The sequence below is a fragment of the Mauremys mutica genome, chromosome 9 (genome assembly GCF_020497125.1).
Source record: "Mauremys mutica isolate MM-2020 ecotype Southern chromosome 9, ASM2049712v1, whole genome shotgun sequence".
Taxonomy (NCBI): domain Eukaryota; kingdom Metazoa; phylum Chordata; order Testudines; family Geoemydidae; genus Mauremys; species Mauremys mutica.
In genome coordinates, this window is record NC_059080.1 from 720499 (window position 1) to 736591 (window position 16093).

Sequence of the window (16093 nt, forward strand, 5' to 3'; positions counted from 1 at the left end):
AACCCCAACTAAATCATCCCAGCCAGGGCTTCGTCAAGCCTGACCTTAAATCCTGATCCCTCTCCACAGCGCTCCCTGCTGGCATGTGTGTCACCAGCTGGCGTAGCTTCCCGGAACTCCCAATTCCACCCCAATCTCTGCACCACTTTGAATGCACCTGCCTCTTGCTGGAGACTCTTCTGGGGCACGACAGCAAATTCATGTGAGGGCAAGGACTAGGGGAACTGGCAGGTCAGAGGAAGATGAGCAAAGGCTAAGGCTGCTCTCTGCTTCTCCCCACGGAGCATGGCTGTAACACACCCTCCACCCAGCTGGTCGCACTGCTTGGCACAGAATGGCTGGATGGCCTAATTTCTGAGGCAAGAGCATGAAATGCGCAGAAGGAAGATGATGCACAGAATTACCCCCCGCCATGCTCCCCCAGGGAGAAAAGCAGCTCTGAGCCAAAACATGGATGCACCCATATCCTCAGATGCCAGCTTCCCTGGCACATACAGAACCCCCTTTTCTTTTGGCTGCCCTAACAAAACTTGCCCACTGCACTAGCATTGTGGCAGGGTTTGGCTGCTAAAGCAGTTAAGTGGTACCAGCCTGCCACCAGTACACAAACAAAGGGACTTCTCTCTGATCAGTCAGCCTGCATTTGGGAAAGATGCTTCCACTGTTCTGTCAGCATACCAGACCAGCCTCTTCAAATATTATCTTGTGTCCACAAATTCCATTCCCTGAGTGCAGAATGCCATCCATGCTGATCACCCGTGAAACAACCTGAACTCTAGGGTCTGCCAAGGCCATACCACACCCTACGCACAGTCTCCAGCCCAAGGTACTGCCCCAAACTCTCTGCCACATGTCTTGCCGCTTAGACTGACAGATCTGCATGTGAAGCAAAGTGTCTCCTGTGCGCAACTGGGCTGTAAGGTGGCTGGAGGGGACACCCTTACCCAGGATGCGGCTGGGATTGCAGACTTTACATTGTAATTTAGGGCAGAGAAACATTCATACACACATTGAATTTACATCAGCAGCGTCTGATACCACCTGGAACAAGGCCTCTTCACACTGGGGGAGACAGGAGAGAAAACGCACAGAACTCTGAGTAAAATCGGCCTCTCCTTATGCCAGAGAACAGTCAACTGCCTTGAGGGCTGCGTCCTCTAGTCTGTCCACATTACAGACTGCCTGGGACAAGCACTGCAGGTTACACCCCCATCTCCAGTTTTATCAGTGAGTTACCCAGACAGCCCTGGGCCATGCAGTGAACAGAGCCCATCCATCCAAGGCCCAGTAAGCAGTGGCTCTTCAGCTAAAGGCTGGACAAGTGCTCTGTAGCCCACCTAAGTGCTCTGTAGCCCAGGAGTAATTTACAGTGGAGGCCTGAACAGAGGCAGGGCCTGTTGTGCAAGTTCTATGACATCTCTGTAGGACCCCGACAATCCCAGCCCAGTAACCCCCTCCAGACAAATATCACACACCTCTTGTTGCTGTGGATTCCCCCAGAGTTCCAGACAGTGTTAACAGGAGCCATTACTCCCCATTCCATAGCTGTTGCTTCACTGCAGTTTCTCCCAAGTAAGGCAGAGATTGCCCCAACTGGCTTGGATACACAGTTTCAGCTGTGGTGAGAAATACAGGCACGTTTATTTATGCATTCACATTACATACACACGGCAGCATCCTTCTGAGGAGGAGGGAGGAGGGCACTATGCAGATGGCAATGGAGCTGAACAGACAATCTGCTCCCAGTTAACAATTCTGGCTCTCATCAAGTGTAGAACCAGTCAGACCAGTTAGTGCAATGTCATTTTGCCCTCTCCCCACACACAGCTCTGCAGGTGCCCCTCAGTACCAATCCACAGCCCTCCCACTGTTCCATCTGAGCTCTCCACACACTCTGCCACTGCTCCTCAGTCCTGCCCTGCAGCCCCACAGGCTATTCCAGCCTGAGCAGAGACTTTTAAGCAGACACAGCCTGTGCCAAATACCATGGCTTTGTGATGTCAAGGCAGATCTGACCTAAGGCAGAGCTGAACCCAGGATTCAGAACAAAGAAAGGCCTCAGAGGTGCAGGCTTGTTCCAAATGCCATCAGCAACAGGGCCTGCTCCAGACCCCAGTGCGCCAGGCGCGCGCTTGGGGCGGCGTCCCACGGGAGGGCGGCAGGCGGCTCCAGTGGACCTCCCGCAGGCATGCCTGCGGAGGGTCCGCTGGAGCATCCGCAGGCATGCCTGCGGGAGGTCCACCGGAGCCGTGGGACCAGCGGACCCTCCGCAGGCACGTCTGCAGGAGGTCCACGAGAGCCATGGGACTGGCGACCGCCAGAGCGCCCCCCGCAGCGTGCCGCCCTGCTTGGGGCGGCGCAAATCCTAGAGCCGCCCCTGATCAGCGACGAGCTGATCTTAAGCACAGGTAGGAGCCACATCTACCATAGCAACAGTCTCTTTCAATTCCCACCCCTGCCATGCAGCATTCCCATTAAAGTGAATTTCCAGCCTTTCTTGTTGGCAGAAGCCTGATTCTAAGGCATTTATCTGGCCTCCACTGTCATAGTATCCAGGGGCCTCTCTCCATCTAAGGTATTTACCCTCACATGCCCCTAAGCAGCCTGGCAAGGCTGTTCTCCCAGTTCTACAGATTGGGATGGAGGTCCAAGGAAGCTAAGGGACTTGCCCAAGGTCACACAGAGCATCTTCTGTTGTCTTCTGAGCCCCAGGGAGCTCCAAAACCCCTTGGCTATCCTTCCTCTCTGACTACAGATGGACACACATACCAATTAGATGAATAATGCACACCTATGTGCATGTGCACTGACCATGGCTATTTGACACAAATTGGATAACTACACACACTATTTGCTAATTATGGTAATTTAAACTCAATTTCCCAACGGGACCACCTAAAGTATTTAAAAATAAGAGCCAACAGCACTGAGATACAAAGCACCCATGCGCCTCAATGGTGTTAACTCTGAAACCCAGTGCTGGATGTCCAGAACTGCAAACATGCAGGCATCCAGCTAATCTCAGCATCCTAACTGCACATGTCATCGTGGTAACAGTACATGCACATGGCCAACTGTATAACTGTGCTAACTGCAAATGCAAATTAAGAAAATACATGCACAATGCTAAAAATGTGACCTCTAAATGTCAGCACTTAACTATTTCCCTGCAGATCATTTTAGAAGTATCCAGCTAACAAGCGGATTTTACACAGTTGTTGGATTCAGTAGCTGATATCAGGGAGCTGAAGAAAGGTGGGGTGGCTGCATGGGACAAGGTAGGCTAAACTGGGGAACTAAGAGTTCAAATCTCTCTCCTCCAAAAATGTTATCACCTCTGCTCCTGCCTAGAATGGGGACAAGCTTTTATCACAGACTGGACGCCTTCCTAGTCTGGGCACAATCCTTTCCCCTGGTACAGCCCTTGTTCCAGCTCAGGTAGTAACTAGGGGATTTCTTATGATTGCAGCCCCCTTTGTTCTGTTCCACCCCCTTTTACAGCTTTGGCACAAGATGAGAATCTTTTGTCTCTCTGGGTCCCCATCCCTCCTTCTAAATGGAAAAGCACCAGGTTTAAGATGGATTCCAGTACCAGGTGACATGGTAACATGTCCTGTGAGACCCCAAGCCTTCATTCCTCCCAGCCTGACTCACAGGAAGGCCTCCCTGCAAACAGAGCCATCCACAGGCAATTGTCTTCACTGATGGGAGCCATCAAGTATCCAAACCACCATTAATGGCCCACACTTTGCATAATTACAATAGGCCCTCAGAGTTATATTTCATATTTCTAGTTTCAGATACAAGAATGATACATACATACAAATAGGATGACCACACTCAGTATATTATAAGCTTTGTATTGATACCTTACAAGATACCTTTTGCTTGAAGCATATTCCAGTTACATTATATTCACAATCAGCATATTTTCATAAAATCATATAGAGTGCAAGGTCACAGTTACCACCTCTGCTCCTGCCTAGAATAGGGATGTATATGTTCCCCAGTGCCAAAAGTACCCCCATCTGGGTGACAGGAACCCAAGGCATTTCCCATCCCTTCCTGGGAACCCACCTGCCCCTTACACAGTGGGCAAAAACCTCTAGCTCCCCACCAGCTGCCTCCGACACCGCAGTTACAGGGACAACAGAAACTAGAGCAGCACACGGAACATAGAGAACCATGCCAACACTATTAGGGTCAACAACAGGGAACTGAGCCCAGGCTCCATCAAAGAGAGCACATGGGGCTGCCGCAAGGAGCACATGGCCCCGGCTCTCTGGCAGCTTTTCATAACAGAACTAAGGGCCTGGGAAGGGCTCCCAAGCCCTGAAGGCCTTTAAACATCTAGAGAGAAGAAAGAAGCAAGAACTTTATCTGAAGAGTGCTGCAGCTCAGGAGGGAAAGCTACCCCAAACTGATCTCACGCTGGTTGCAGGTCCCAACAGGGACATGCCAGGGTCTGGGCTATGCCAATGGGAGGAGGGGGCTGGGCTACAGAGCAGGCACTGTTCTGGAACCTGGGGGACTGCAAGCTGGAAGAAGACTGAGGTTCTTTGATCATCAGGTTCTCTGCACCTCTTCTGTTTCTAACACCTTCCACTTCTCAGCAGAAAAAGGCTACCTCATCTTTCCAGTAACATTCTACACATCTTTCTCCTTTAGGGGTCTGCACTGACCACAGCCTGGAAACTGCTCTTCTCCTTCCTGCTGCTGATGGCTCCTTCTAGCTCCAGATGCTGGTTAACCTCAGTGCAGCCTTCTGTACTAAGGACTGCACATCTGTGGGGCTTCAGAGCACCCGAGCCCGACTCTCAGTCTGAGGTGACCAACAGTGAGATAATCTGCAAATATTGCAAGTGCACATTCAGATCTGGTAAATCACACTTCCTGCCAATAACCAGCCGGGCCGGGGAAACCGATGATCCAACCAGCAGACCAAATTCGGTGATGGATCCTGGTCACATGCCACCTGAGGCATGTTTTGCATATGCTAAGAAAAAGAAGTGCTTGTGCAAATCTTTGTGCCCAACTACCCAACTCACAACCTGAATAAGTGTGCATGCAAGTTGGATGTAATATTGCCCAGTTGTTTTGCACACCCAAACATTCTACATTCTGGCCCACAGAACCACACAAGTTGAGGTGGAAATCCCCCTTAGCTCACGGTGCCCAGGCCCCAATGCCTAAGCACTTTTCATACTATCCAACTCTGTTTTAAAGCAACTTGGCTCCCCCTCCTCCAGCCTGGCCCATCAGGAAGAGGTTCCTAGTGCTACCCCTAATATCTCACTGAAGCCTTTTCCATCAGGTGTGTTAGCACCCTGCAAACATCTTGGACCAGCCCCTTACTCACTTACTAGAAGAGCTACATCATTCCCTCCCCCAAACATGGTCCAAACATGACCACCACCTTTAAGCCAACCCCTCCTCAGAGCCAGACATCTCACCTTGCAAATTACTGTCTAGTTTTCTGCCCCTTCTCCCCCATCTTCCCCTCTTCTTGGTTACTTCCCAGCGAAATCCCATTCTATTATTTCCTACCAAGGTTTCCAGCTTCTCTGGCCCCTTTAGATCATGCTTTTGGCCTACCTAGTCAAAGACACCCCTCCTTGCTTGCTCTAGATCAGTGGTTCTTAACCTTTACTTCAGCCTGCAACCCTTTGGTTCTCAAAATATGGTTTTGCACCCCTTATCAAAAATCAAAATACGTTCTCGCACCGTTTAAACCTAAAAAATATGTTCTTGCACCCCTTAAATCTAGATATATTTTGTAGTTGTATTTACGTACCTGTGCTTAATTTGTGTTTTCGATGATTTACCTTCTAAAAAAATCTGGCATGTCTTGCACCCCCAGGAAGGGCATCTTGCACCCCCAGGGGGTGCGTGCACCCCAGGTTAAGAACCACTGCTCTAGATGATCTAATGGACTCTGTCTCTTCCTCCCATCTAGTCCCTCCTCTCATCTGGCTTCAGTCTCTTTCCTGTCACTTCAGACAGACATTGCCATCCCACTGTTGGTACAAGAGCCTTCTCCTCAGCAGCTCTGTCTATACCTCTCCCCAGTGGCCACACAACTGGGCTAGAATTAATGCTTACATAACAGCTAGTGTACCAGTAGTTTAGAAGACTCATTACAGAGCTTTGATCAGTAACATTCTCTGCCCTGAAGAGCTACCAATCTAACAAGACAAGAGATCTGTGCAGAGAGGGAGAGGATGCCCAGCAGGGAGCGACAGACCTGTTCAAGATGTAGGGGTCAGCACAGCAGCAGGCACAGAGCTGGATACAAGAAAAGGAGATGCCAGTGAAAGGACTGAGAAGTGGTAAAGAAGGAGACACAACAAAGGCATAAGAAACAGCTGGAGCAGTGGGGAACAGAGAGCACAGCAACAGGCACATTAGAAATACAAAAGGAGCAATGGCATTTTGGACATATTGGTGTGAAAACAGGAGAGGGGCAGACGGGAGATCACTAGGGCTTAGACTAAAAGTGTAGCAGTGTAAACAGGGAGCAAAGGTGGAAAGGAGGCATCAACAGGGCGATGTGGAGTACGGCTCTGCTGAACACCCAAGGCTACAGAGGATGGGGTGGAGGAAAGCATCAGCACAGAGGTGGGAGCTGAAGCCCTGGGAGCAGCCAGGTGGGTCAAGTAAGAAGATATGACAGAACCCTGCGTGAAAAATCACTATGCTCTCTAATGAGCTCACACAGGAAAACGATAAAAGACAAAAACAAAACAAGACAAACACTTTTAACAAAGTGATCACTCTTTATCTGACCTACCAGTCTTCGACCTCAAAGGACACCTGCACAGCACTTTGAAAAGTGGGAGCTTAAACTCATAACTTTGTTAGACACTAAAAATCATGGTCTTAAATACAGACATTGGATTTATAGCTTATTACAACAATCTGTAACCCACTAACCCCCCTTTTTGTCCTATGACTACACGGGTGTTAATGGGCGACTTCACCTCGAATGGTCCCTTACAGAATTAAAATTTGTATTAAAGCTAATGTTAAAAAATTATGTAATACACATGTTAAGAAAAGGGTGTCTGTACTACTACTTGTACTAAGCTATCTGTTTGATCTTGTGTTTAACTGTGACAGAGTACCAGACCTGAAGAGCTCTGTGTAGCTCAAAAGCTTGTCCCTCTCACTAACAGAAGTTGGTCCCATAAAAGATATTACCTCATCCACCTTGTCTGGTTTACACTGGCAGGAGTCAAGACTACCTCAAACCCAGACTTACACCACCATTCCCAGCACTACACAATCCTGCCCAGACACCGAGACCTGGGCAGAGAAAGAGTTTATCATTATAATTATTTGAACAAAGCATTTTTCATAAGCACCAAGCTGCTTTACAGATCCACTGACATGCAGCCATCCCTAGGCAGAGGCCTGGTAACCACACAGAAGTGCACAGCAAGGATACCCGCATTTTAGGACAGGAAGTGAAGAAGAATCCCCCACCCCCCCCGTTATAGGAGGAATTGAGAGAGACCAAATGCAATTGCTGGGGGCTGCCTCCCTGCTTCAGCCTGCCAACGCAGAGGAACCATGCCTGCAAGGGGCTGCAGCAGGGACCCCCCAGGGAGATTACATGGGTTTGGCGGGGTCGGAACAGTTTGGCATATTTTATCCTCAAGATGTGTTATCTGATTAACCCACAATATTATCCCTCCCCGCCCTGCTCCTCTGCCGGCCTACTCGACTCCCCTATGCACCTTCTCCAGCAAAGCCAGAAGCCAGGGGCGGGGCACGTTCGCGGGCCCAGGCAAAGCTCGGAAAGGCGAGCCCAGCCCCTCCGCCTGCTGGGAGAAGGTGTCCGGGTGGAGCCGAGCGAGGGGTACCCCGCACCAGGCCGATGAATGAGGGCGGGGCGACTCGTTCCAGGTTCGGGCCACGGCCAGGCCGACCGGGGCCGCCAGCTGAGCGCAGCACAATCCCCCATTCATACCGTCACCATGGCAACACCGGCTGCACGGAGCGCCGCTTCCCGCCCCCCGCCCCCGGCCACCCAGCCCAGCCCCCCTCCCCTCACAGCCCCCCCAACCCTCCCCAGCCCCCCGGGCCAGCCCCCCTCCCCTCACAGCCCCCCCAGCCACCCCGCCCAGCCCCCCCAACCCTCCCCAGCCACCCCGCCCAGCCCCCCTCCCCTCACAGCTCCCCCCCACAACCCTCCCCAGCGGCCCAGCCCCCCTCCCCTCACAGCCCAGCCCCCAACCCTCCCCAGCCACCCAGCCCAGCCCCCCTCCCCTCACAGCCCACCCCACAACCCTCCCCAGCCACCCAGCCCAGCCCCCCTCCCCTCACAGCCCCCCCGCCCAGCCCCCTCCCCTCACAGCCCCCCCAACCCTCCCCAGCCCCCCCGCCCAGCCCCCCTCCCCTCCCAGCCCCCCCAACCCTCCCCAGCCACCCAGCCCAGCCCCCTCACAGACCCCCCTCAACCCTCCCCAGCCACCCGGCCCAGCCCCCCCACAACCCTCCCCAGCCACCCGGCCCAGCCCCCCTCCCCTCACAGCCCCCCCAGCCCCCAACCCTCCCCAGCGGCCCAGCCCCCCTCCCCTCACAGCCCCCCCAGCGGCCCAGCCCCCCTCCCCTCACAGCCCCCCCAGCCCCCAACCCTCCCCAGCGGCCCAGCCCCCCTCCCCTCACAGCCCAGCCCCCAACCCTCCCCATCGGCCCAGCCCCCCTCCCCTCACAGCCCAGCCCGCAAGCCTCCCCAGCCTCCCCGACCAACCCCCTCCCCTCCCAGCCCCCTCCACAACCCTCCGCAGCCACCCAGCCCAGCCCCACAACCCTCCTCTCCCAACCCGCCCCAAACCCTCCCCAGCCACCCCGCCCAACCCCCTCCCCTCACAGCCCAACCCCACAACCCTCCCTGGCCACCCCGCCCAGCCCCTTCCCCTCCTCTCCCAACCCCCCCCCCAAACCCCTCCCAGCCCCAGCCCCAGCCCCAGCCGAGTCCTCCCCCCCCCCCGCCGGCCGGGGCTGTCAGCAGCGGGCTCAGGGCGCAGCGGGGCCTCACTCACCCGGGGGGGGCGGCCGCGTGGCTCCGCCATGTCGGGTCCCGGCGGCTGCAGGTGGCCGGTTCCGGACGCTGCTCCGCTCAGCCCAGCCCGACCTGCGCCGGAGAGCGCGCAGCGCGTGCACGGCGGGGAGGGAGCGCGCAGCGCGTGCACGGCGGGGAGGGAGCGCGCTCAGTAACCCCTTCGCCTCCGCGCCGCGCCGCGTCCGGCCGGCCCCCCGCAGTCATCGGCCCGGCTCCCGCGCACGGCACGTGCCTGCGCCTCCCCATAACCCCCCCACCCACTAGCCTGTGCCCCCCCTGCAGCCCTCCCCCCCGCCAACCCCCCCACAGCCCTCATCCCCCCACCAGCCAGCCCCCACACACCAACCCCCTTACTGCCCGCCCCCACAGCCCTCACCCCCTCACCAGCCATCCCACCAGCCTGCCCCCCCCACCAGCCCTCACCCCCACACCAGTCTGCCCCCCCACCAGCCAGCCTCCCAACACCAACCCCCCCACCAGCCCTCAACCATCGCCCCCCTGCACCATCCAGCCCCCCCACAGCCCTCACCCACAGATCCCCTCAGACCACCCCTCTATACTACCCATCCTCCGTACTGCCTCCCCTGCACCAGCCAGCCTGCCCTCTATACAGCCCTCACCAACTCCCCTGCACCGACCAGCCTCCCCCCAACGCAGCTGCCCATCGATCCCCGCACCAGCCAGACCCCTACGCAGCCACCAAGCTGCCCGCACCAGCCAGCACCCCCTGCACCATGTCCCCTCTGCCCTTGGCTGCAGCGCTGGGAAGCAGGGCCCAGAGAGGTCACCTGCCCAAGGCAGGTGGGTGCAGCACCCATTTTAACTTCCCTTGGGCAGGGCTTGGCCTACCTTTGGCCTTGCAGGCTAGGATCTCTGTCTCCCCACTCCTCCTCCCCACAGCCTTGCAGCCCCTTATCTGCATCCTCAGGCCACATGAGGTTAGAGCAGAGATAAGGGAGAGATAAGACGGAAGGGGGGCGCGGGAATCAAATCGGTATCTGACATGTCTGTGTACTAATGCGAGAAGTATGGGGAATAAGCAGGAAGAACTCGAAATGCTAGTTAATAAACACAACTATGACATAGTTGGCATCACAGAGACTTGGTGGGATAATATGCATGATTGGAATATTTGGTATAGACGGGTACAGCTTACTCAGGAAGGACAGGCAGGGAAAAAAGGGAGGAGGTGTTAAAAATGTACACACTTGGACTGAGGTTGAGATAGAAACAAGAGACAGACTTGTTGAAAGTCTCCAGGTAAGGATAAAAGGGGTAAAAAATTAGGGTGACATTCTGGTAGGGGTTTACTGCAGACCATCAAACCAGGAAGAAGAGGTGGATGAGGCTTTTTTTTAAACAACTAACACAATCATCCAAAGCTCAGGACTTGGTGGTGATGGAAAAGAACACAGCGGGGCACAGATTATCCAACAAGTTCTTGGAATGTATTGAAGACCATTTTTTTATTTCAGAAGGTGGAGAAAGCTACTGGGGGGGAGGCTGTTCTAGATTTGATTTTGACAAATAGGAAGGAACTGGTTGAGAATTTGAAGGTGGAAGGCAGCTTGGGTGAAAGTGATCATGAAATGGTGGAGTTCATGATTCTAAGGAACAGTAGGAGGGAGAACAGCACAATAAAGACAATGGATTTCAAGAAGGCGACTTTAGCAAACGCAGGGAGTTGGTAGGTAAGATCCCAGGGAAGCAAGTCTATGAAGAGAGTTGGCAGTTTTTCAGAGACATTATTAAGGGCACAAGAGCAAACTATCCCAACTGCATAGGAAAGACAGGCAGTATGGCAAGAGATCACCCTGGCTTAACCAGCAGATCTTCAATGATCTAAAACTCAAAAAAGAGTCCTACAGAAAGTGGAAACTAGGTCAAATTACAAAGGATGAATATAAACAAATAACACAAGTCTGTGGGGACAAAATTGGAAAAGCCAAGGCACAAAACGAGATCAAACTATCTAGAGACATAAAAGGAAACAAAACATTCTACAAATATATTAGAAGCAAGAGGAAGACCAAGTGGAGCTTAATGACTTCTTTGTTTCGGTTTTCACCAAGAAGTTTGGTGGCAACTGGACATCTAATGTAGTGATTGCCAGTGAAAATGAGGTAGGCTCAGAGTCTAAATAGGGAAAGAAAAAGTAAAAAATTACTTAGACAAGTTAGATGTCTTCGAATCACCAGGGCCTGATGAAATGCGTCCGAGAATACTTAAGGAGCTGACTGAGGAGATATCTGAGCCATTAGCAATGATCTTTGAAAAGTTATGGAAGACGGGAGACATTCCAGAAGACTGGAAAAGGACAAATCTAGTGCCCAGCTATAAAAAGGGAAATAAGGACAACATGGGGAATTACTGACCAGTCAGCTTAACTTCTGTACCCGGAAGGATAATGGAGCAAATAATTAAGCAATCAATTTGCAAACATGTAGAAGATAGTAAGGTGATAAATAACAGTCAGCATAGTCAGCATGAATTTGTCAAGTACAAATCCTGTCAAACCAACCTGATAGCTTTCTTGACAGGGTATCTATTGGGTTTCCAGGCTTTCTTGACAGGGTAACAAGCCTTGTAGATGGGGAGAAGCAGTAGATGTGGTAAATCCAGGGGTGAAAGTGAGCCGGTACTCTGTGCCGGTAAGAACCTGCACCAGCCCACATGAAAGCACTGCCCCTTCCCCCCACCCCCCTTGTCGGTGGCCCTGCTGGTAGGGTCCGTACCAGCAGAGCCACCGACAGGGGAAGCAAAAGGGGCAGGGACATTAAAGGCTGCTGCAGCAGCACTTTAAGGATGGTCCTTTGCCACGGCAGTGCTTTAACGTTGCTGCGCCCGCCCCCTCCCCCCCGTCAGTGGGGCCGCCGATGGGGGGGACGCAGCAACGTTGAAGCGCTGCTGTGGCAAAGGACCCTGCAGCGCTTTAATGTCCCTGCCCCTTTTGCCCCCCAGGCCGCTGACGGGCAGGGGGACACACAAAGGGAGCAGCTGCCCTGGAGCTCCAGGCCCTTTAAATCAACACGGGAGCCCCAGGCAGCATGGGCCAGAGCCACCCCACCCCACCCCATACCGATAAGTGTCCTCAGTTACTTTCACCCCTGGGTATAGCTTGACTTTAGTAAGGCTTTTGATATGTCTCGCATGACCTTCTCATAAACAAACTAGGGAAATACAACCTAGATGGAGCAGCAAAGAGTCCTGTGGCACCTTATAGACTAACAGACGTTTTGGAGCATGAGCTTTCACGGGTGAATACCCACTTCGTCAGATGCATGTGGTCTGACTAAGTGGGCATTCACCCACGAAAGCTCATGCTCCAATACGTCTGTTAGTCTATAAGGTGCCACAGGACTCTTTGCTGCTTTTACAGATCCAGACTAACGCGGCTACCCCTCTGATACTTGACAACCTAGATGGAGCTACTAGAAGGTGGGTGCATAACTGGTTGGAAAACCATTCCCAGAGAGTAGTTATTAGTGGTTCACAGTCATGCTGGAAGGACATAATGAGTGGAGTCCCACAGGGATCGGTTCTGGGTCCAGTTCAGTTCAATATCTTCACCAATGACTTAGATAATGGCATAGATAGTGCACTTATAAAGTTTGCGGACGATACCAAGCTGAGAGGGGTTGCAAGCACTTAGGAGGATAGGATTAAAATTCAAAATGATCTGGACAAACTGGAGAAATGGTCTGAAGTAAATAGGATGAAATTCAATAAGGACAAATGCAAAGTGCTCCACATAGGAAGGAACAGTCAGTTGCACACGTACAAACTGGGCAATGACTGCCTAGGAAGGAGCACTGTGGAAAGGGGGGGTCAGAGTGGACCACAAGCTGAATATGAGTCAACAGTGTAAAGCTGCTGCAAAAAAAAGCAAACATCATTCTGGGCTGTATTAGCAGGAGTGTTGTAAGCAAGACACAAGAAGTAATACCGGTACTTCCGTTCTACTCCGCGCTGATTAGGCCTCAACTGGAGTATTGTGTCCAGCTCTGGGTATCACATTTCAGGAAAGATGTGGACTCGCTTGGGCCACTCTGTGCCTCAGTTTCCCCATCTATAAAGTGGGGATAGTAATTCTGAGCCTGCTTTGTGAGTTGCTGAGCTCCAGGGTAAGCAGCACCCAAGATATTTTTCTGATCAATCTGCAGATGCCACTGAGAGTCTCTCAGGGAAAATGTATATGAAGCTTAAAGAAATAAAATGTTTGTCCTAATTTCCAAGCTGAATTTGCTCCCTTGAGTGATGATTCTCTGCAGCCCCCGGGCTACAGCCCCTCACCCTGGGCACAGAATGCCTGTGGCTCATCCTTTCTGTGCCCTAGCTCTCACTTGGCTCCCTTGGGCCTGGCATACACTGGCCAGCAGCGGCCACCAATAGGGGCAACCTGTCCAGGCTTGGCACCTATTTGGGGAAATAAAAATGATGGATTTCAGAGTAGCAGCCGTGTTAGTCTGTATCCGCAAAAAGAACAGGAGTACTTGTGGCACCTTGGAGACTAACAAATTTATTTCAGCATGAGCTTTCGTGAGCTACAGCTCATTTCTTCGGATGCATAGAATGGAACACACAGACAGAAGATATTTATACATACAGAGAACATGAAAAAGGTGGAAGTATGCATACCAACAGGAAGAGTCTAATCAATTGAGATGAGCTATCATCAGCAGGAGAAAAAAACCTTTTGAAGTGATAATTAAGATGTCCCATAGAAGGTGTGAGGAGAACTTAACATAGGGAAATAGATTCAATTAGTGTAATGACCCAACCATTCCCAGTCTCTGTTTAAGCCTGAGTTAATTGTATCTAATTTGCATATTATTTCAAGTTCAGCAGTCTCTCTTTGGAGTCTGTTTTTGAAGTTTTTTTGGTGCAAAATTGCCATCTTCAAGTCTGTCACTGAGTGGTTAGAGAGGTTGAAGTGTTCTCCCACTGGTTTTTGAATGTTATGATTCCTGATGTCAGATTTGTGTCCATTTATTCTTTTGCGTAGAGACTGTCCGGTCTGGCCAATGTACATGGCAGAGGGGCATTGCTGGCACATGATGGCATATATCACGTTGGTAGATGTGCAGGTGAACGAGCCCCTGATGGCGTGGCTGATGTGATTAGGTCCTATGATGGTGTCACTTGAATAGATATGTGGACAGAGCTGGCATGGGGCTTTGTTGCAAGGATAGGTTCCTGGGTTAGTGTTTATGTTGTATGGTATGTGGTTGCTGGTGAGTATTTGCTTCAGGTTGGGAGGCTGTCTATAAGCGAGGACTGGCCTGTCTCCCAAGATCTGTGAGAGTGAGGGATCATCTTTAAGGATAGGTTGTAGATCTTTGATGATGCGCTGGAGAGGTTTTAGCTGGGGGCTGTAGGTGATGGCTAGTGGTGTTCTGTTATTTTCTTTGTTGGGCCTGTCCTGTAGTAGGTGGCTTCTGGGTACTCTTCTGGCTCTGTCAATCTGTTTTTTCACTTCAGCAGGTGGGTATTGTAGTTTTTAGAATGCTTGATAGAGATCTTGTAGGTGTTTATCTCTGTCTGAGGGATTGGAGCAGATACAGTTGTATCTTAGAGCTTGGCTGTAGACAATGGATCGTGTGGTGTGTCCTGGATGGAAGCTGGAGGCATGTAGGTAAGTATAGCGGTCAGTGGGTTTCCGGTATAGGGTGGTGTTTATGTGACCATCGCTTATTAGCACTGTAGTGTCTAGGAAATGGACCGCTTGTGTGGATTGGTCTAAGCTGAGGTTGATGGTGGGATGGAAATTGTTAAAATCACGGTGGAATTCCTCGAGGGCTTCTTTTCCATGAGTCCAGATGATGAAGATGTCATCAATGTAGCGCAAGTAGAGTAGGGGCGTTAGGGAACGAGAGCTAAGGAAGCGTTGTTCTAAGTCAGCCATAAAGATGTTGGCATACTGTGGGGCCATGTGGATACCCATAGCAGTGCCACTGACTTGAAGGTATATATTGTTCCCAAATGTGAAATAGTTATGGGTGAGGACAAAGTCACAAAGTTCAGCCACCAGGTTAGCCGTGATATTATCGGGGATACTATTCCTGATGGCTTGTAGTCCATCTTTGTGTGGAATGTTGGTGTAGAGGGCTTCCACATCCATTGTGGCCAGGATGGTGTTTTCTGGAAGATCACCGATGGATTGTAGTTTCCTCAGGAAGTCAGTGGTGTCTCGAAGATAGCTGGGAGTGCTGGTAGCGTAGGGCCTGAGGAGAGAGTCCACATAGCCAGACAATCCTGCTGTTAAGGTGCCAATGCTTGAGATGATGGGGCATCCAGGATTTCCAGGTTTATGGATCTTGGGTAGCAAATAGAATACACCTGGTTGGGGTTCTAGGCATGTGTCTGTATAGATCTGTTCCTGTGCTTTCTCAGGGAGTTTCTTGAGCAGATGGTGTAGTTTCTTTTGGTAATCATCAGTGGGATCAGAGGGTAATGGCCTGTAGAATGTGGAGTTATAGAGCTACCTAGCAGCCTCTTGTTCATATTCCGACCTATTCATGATGACAACAGCACCTCCTTTGTCAGCCTGTTTGATTATGATGTCAGAGTTGTTCTTGAGGCATGCCACAAGGAGCCACAACAGTAGCTCCCTTAACCCACCCAACAATATTGTTAACCTTTCCAGCTATTCTCTTAGCCCAGCAGAAGAATCTGTCCTATCTCGGGGCCTCTCCTTTTGTCCTTCCAGACCCACGAACATGATACAGTTCTGCGGTGACCTAGAATCCTACTTTCGCCGTCTCCGACTCAAAGAATACTTCCAACACACCTCTGAACAACATACTAACCCACAGAATCCTTCCTACCAACTCTATAATAAAAAGGATTCTGCATGGACTCCTCCTGAGGGTCGAAACAACAGACTGGACTTCTACATAGATTGCTTCCGTCAACGTGCACGGGCTGAAATTGTGGAAAAGCAGCATCACTTGCCCCATAACCTAAGCCGTGCTGAACACAATGCCGACTCACTAGCTGTTGTGCAAATGTTACACAAAATGACAA

The 16093-nt window shown here is 51.6% G+C and overlaps 1 protein-coding gene across 7 annotated transcripts in view; it reads right to left on the reverse strand.

Moving 5' to 3' along the window:
• NLGN3 (neuroligin 3) overlaps positions 1 to 9938 on the reverse strand; it is a 93470-nt gene extending 83532 nt beyond the window's left edge. For 3 of the 7 annotated variants that reach the window (XM_045029567.1, XM_045029568.1, XM_045029561.1), the window contains exons 1-2: positions 7740 to 7877; positions 1476 to 1616 (exon numbers count right to left, since the gene is read on the reverse strand). The gene's annotated coding sequence lies outside the window, so the exon portion shown is untranslated. Of the gene's footprint in view, positions 1 to 1475; positions 1617 to 7739; positions 7878 to 9047; positions 9156 to 9916 lie in introns of those variants that run through there. The other 4 variants (XM_045029562.1, XM_045029569.1, XM_045029564.1 and 1 more) reach the window with 4 other exon arrangements.
• Between the last annotated feature and the right edge of the window lie 6155 nt (positions 9939 to 16093).